Raw genomic sequence first — 4,449 nt, forward strand, 5'->3', positions numbered from 1 at the left:
AGGGAAGGGAAGGGAAGGGAAGGGAAGGGAAGGGAAGGGAAGGGAAGGGAAGGGAAGGGAAGGGAAGGGAAGGGAAGGGAAGGGAAGGGAAGGGAAGGGAAGGGAAGGGAAGGGAAGGGGGAAAGGAAAAAAGAAAAGAGGAAAGAAAAGGAAAGAGAAAAGACAAGAAAAAAGAAGAGACAAGAAAAAAGAAGAGAAAAGAAAAAAGGAAAGAAAAAGAGCAGGGCCTTGGAAGTTTTGGTTCTTTTTTCCTCCCTGCTGCAAATTCACGTGGTTTTGGTTGGGTGGTGGAGAGTAGGTGTCATCTGCGGGTGGTGTTGCCCAAGGTGGGTGGGCAGGCACGTGCGAGTCTCTACTCGAAGGTGACCACATTTACATTCTGAAATGGAAAGTGGAAGGTGAGTAGGTCATGGAGACCTTTTATTTTAAAAAAAAAAGTTTAACTTTTCCTTTTTTGCTGTGTGGTCATCCTCTTTGGTCTTCTGCTTCTTGGTGTTAACATCCTCCTCTTCCTCATCTTCACCTGCCTCAGCCTCCTCATCTTCAGCTCCATCCTCTTCCTCACCATCACCTTCCTTCTCCACCTCCTCCTCCCCTCCTTCTTCCTCCTCTTCATCTACCTTATTGTCAGTCTCCTGCTCCCCATTTTCCTCATTAGCGTTCCCATTCGCAGGTGTATCTTCCATTTTCAGCCTCCTCCAACTTCCTTCTCCTTTAAGACCTTGGGGTGACCTCGGAGCTGGTGTCCTCAGCCATGTCTGACATGTGGGGCACATCAGTGATTGATGCAGCAGATTTTCTTTAAAAAAGCGAGAGTTGGAGGACTCTGGTGAAGAAGCTCCCGGAGTGGCTACAGCGAGCAGAGAGGCAGCCACAGGAACAATGCAAAGATGGCTTTTCTGAGCAGCCAGTGGTGTATTCTTTTAAATGTTCCCCTGGTTCTGTACTATTCCTGTAGTTAGAGCATAGCTGTCTGAGTATCTGAGGAAGCAGTCACCTCTTTCAGATTGATGACTGCCTGATAAAGGAACCTTTCTAGCTGGATAGTTCCCTCTTGGTGCTGAGCAATGCTGGCTTGGGGGTGGCATGATGCGGGCTAATGAAGCTGTCTTCCTTCTTTTCTTGTATGGTTGTTCTTGGCGTTTTGTTTTATTGTGTTGCTGTAGTTTTTTAAATGGGCCCCAGAGCTGTTCTAGAGCTGTTTTTTATTCATGGATAGCTGTCTAATTGTTGATCTTTCTGTGGGGACAGAGACCGTGGTCTCCTAGGTCACTATTTTGGTGACACTGAGAGATAATTTATTCAATTCTGTTATATTTGATGGAACATATATTCCTTGTACTTTCCTACTGGCTTTTCTTTTCTAATCTCAAACACAGGGAGAGGTAATATGGATGGGTGGTCTCTTTCTAGTTTCACTCTCACTTAATTTACAGTTTTACAAGAATTCTGAATTAGGCAGAGGTCTGTTTCAACTCCTTGCTTAGTGCTTGTCCGAGGCCTTGTTTTATCCCCCTTATGTGCATTTGAATCCAATTCGTTAGCCATGATCAATCTCCCACTGAGCCATGAGATGACTCAGTTCATGATTGCTAACTCAGGTTGCATTTTCACCTCTGGTCCCATGTTCATGTTTTCTGAATCTGTGAGGATCCAATAGCAAGCTAAGAGCATTTCTCAAGAACAGAATGGTTACTTGCTGAGAGGGCATGGCTTGCTCTGAAAAACTGTGGAGGCCTCCTTTGGATTGTACTACGAGGCTTTGCCTTTGACTCCAGTCAGCATAGATTTGCCAAAGAGGGTTCAAGCTCCGCAGGTTTATTCAGGATCACCTGGGCAGCCCTTTCTTTATGTCACTAAGTCCTGGAATGTTTTCAGTTTTCCAGTAACTAATGTGTTTGAACACCCAAATGTGAAATAGGTTGCCTTTAAAACCCAAAGAGACATATGATAACTTGCTATTTTGGAGGGGATATTTTTTTATTATTAAAAAAACAACAACACTTCTCTAAAAGGTGTGAACAAACACTCCACTCAATGTATCCTGCAAGTATCACTTTTATGGACATAACATAACACTGCTCTAAGTGTAGTAGTACAGAGGAGCCTATCCATCAACTCCCAGAAAGAACCCTCTTTTCAAGGTATCTTGAAAGTATGTATCACTTTAATAAACATCTTTAGTTTTTGTTCAGGCAAAAACTTAGAAAAGCGCTTTAAGGCAATTTTCTAAATGTGTTGCACAAGTACTATCACTTTCCTTCAGGAGGGGATATTTAAATACCCTAGCTATCCATCAGAATCACCTGGAGGGCTTGTTGAAGCACAGATTTCTGAGCTCCCCTCCCCTCCCCCCAATTTCTGATTCTGTTGGTCTAGGGTGGGGCCCAAGAATTTGCATTTCTAACAACTTCCCAGGTGATGCTCATGCTGCTAGTTTGGGGACCACTTAAAGAACCAGCACCTTGACCACTCTTAGTAAGGCATCTCAGGTACCAGATTGTCCTGCTCTCCTCATGGTGTCTGTATGACATCATCTATGGGAAGAACCAGCATGATATCCTGTGAAATGGTGAGGTGTTTAAGATCTCTGGAGCACAAATGGTAGAGTTATGTAGGTCTAAAACAAAATGGTAAAGGTATGCTATTTTTTCTGATAGGAGAAAAAGTAAATTGATTCTGATTTTTCTTGATTATTTGTGAAATGGAAGAAAAGATATCCACCATGTTAATACTATATACTAAGGATCAAGGATTACTTTCATTTGCTCTAGACCTCACATTTGGAATATCAGCTAAAATTGGAGTCACCGCCTGACTAAATAAATGATAATTTCCTGCCATTCTTTTTTTTTAATTGCTTTATTGCTTAAAGTATTACAAAGAGTATTATATATGTCTCCTTTTGTTTTCTCCCCTTGACCCTTCCCTGGCCTCCCCTACCCCCCAGTGTCTTGTGTCCATTGGTTATGCTCATATGCATGCATACAAGTCCTTTGGTTGATCTCTTGCCCCACTGCCTCCAACCCTCCCCAGCCTTCCTGCTGTAGTTTGTCAGTCTGTTCGGTGTTGCTCTGCCTCTGTATCTATTTTTGCTCATCAGTTTATAATGGTCTTAATTATCCATAAATGAGTGAGATCATGTGGTATTTTTCTTTCATTGACTGGCTTATTTCACTTAGCATAATGCTCTCGAGTTCCATCCATGCTGTCACAAATGGTAAGAATTCCTTCTTTTTTACAGCAGCATAGTATTCCATCATGTAGATGTACCACAGTTTTCTAATCTATTCATCTGCTGATGGGCACTTAGGCTGTTTCCAGATCTTAGCTATGGTGAATTGTGCTGCTATGAACATAGGGGTGCATATATCCTTTCTGATTGGTGTTTCTGATTTCTTGGGATATATTCCTAGAAGTGGGATCACTGGGTCAAATGGGAGTTCCATTTTTAAATTTTTGAGGAAACTCCATACTGTCTTCCATAGTGGCTGCACCAGTCTGCATTCCCACCAGCAGTGCACGAGTGTTCCTTTTTCTCCACATCCTCTCCAGCACTTGTCATTTGTTGATTTGTTGATGATAGCCATTCTGACAGGTGTGAGATGGTACCTCATTGTTGTTTTGATTTGCATCTCTCGGATGATTAGTGACTTTGAGCATGTTTTCATATGTCTCTTGGCTTTCTGAATGTCCTTTTTAGGTCCTTTGCCCATTTTTTGATTGGATTGTTTATCTTCCTTTTGTTAAGTTGTATGAGTTCCCTATAAATGTTGGAGATTAAACCCTTATCGGTGATAACATTGGCAAATATGTTCTCCCATGCAGTGGGCTTTCTTGTTGTTTTGTTGATGGTTTCTTTTACTGTTCAGAAGCTTTTTATTTTGATGTAGTCCCATTTGTTTAGTTTCTCTTTAGTTTCCAATGCCCTAGGAGCATTATCAGTGAAGAAATTGCTTTGGCATATGTCTGAGATTTTGTTGCCTTTGGATTCCTCTAGTATTTTTATGGTTTCCTGTCTTACATTTAAGTCCATTATCCACTTTGAGTTTATTTTTGTGTATGGTGTAAGTGGGTGGTCTAGTTTCATTTTCATTTTTTTTGCATGTATCTGTTCCTGCCATTCTTTATGATCCATCTACATTGGCAAGATGGATGAGTTAAATTAAGAATATAATAGGAATGAGTTGGAGGATGGGTGAAAAAGGTGAAAGGATGTTGAGCATCTTTTCATGTGGCTGTTGACCATCTGTATATACCCCTTGGGGTCATGTCCTCTGCCCATTTTAAAATCAGATTGTTGTTGTTGTTTTTAATGTTGAGCTGCATGTGTTCTTTATATATTTCTGATAGTAACTCCCTGTCATATATAACATTTGCAAATATTTTCTCCCATTCAGTTGTATGTCCATTCAGTATATTGCCTTTTTGTTTTGTTAATGCTTTCCT

The 4,449-nt window shown here is 41.2% G+C and overlaps 1 pseudogene; it reads right to left on the minus strand.

Annotated features, from left to right (window-relative positions):
• Window positions 1–425: 425 nt before the first annotated feature.
• On the minus strand, window positions 426–765 carry LOC118650739 (annotated as a pseudogene).
• Between the last annotated feature and the right edge of the window lie 3,684 nt (window positions 766–4,449).

This window comes from Myotis myotis, unplaced genomic scaffold, assembly GCF_014108235.1.
Source record: "Myotis myotis isolate mMyoMyo1 unplaced genomic scaffold, mMyoMyo1.p scaffold_m19_p_3, whole genome shotgun sequence".
Taxonomy (NCBI): Eukaryota; Metazoa; Chordata; class Mammalia; order Chiroptera; family Vespertilionidae; genus Myotis; species Myotis myotis.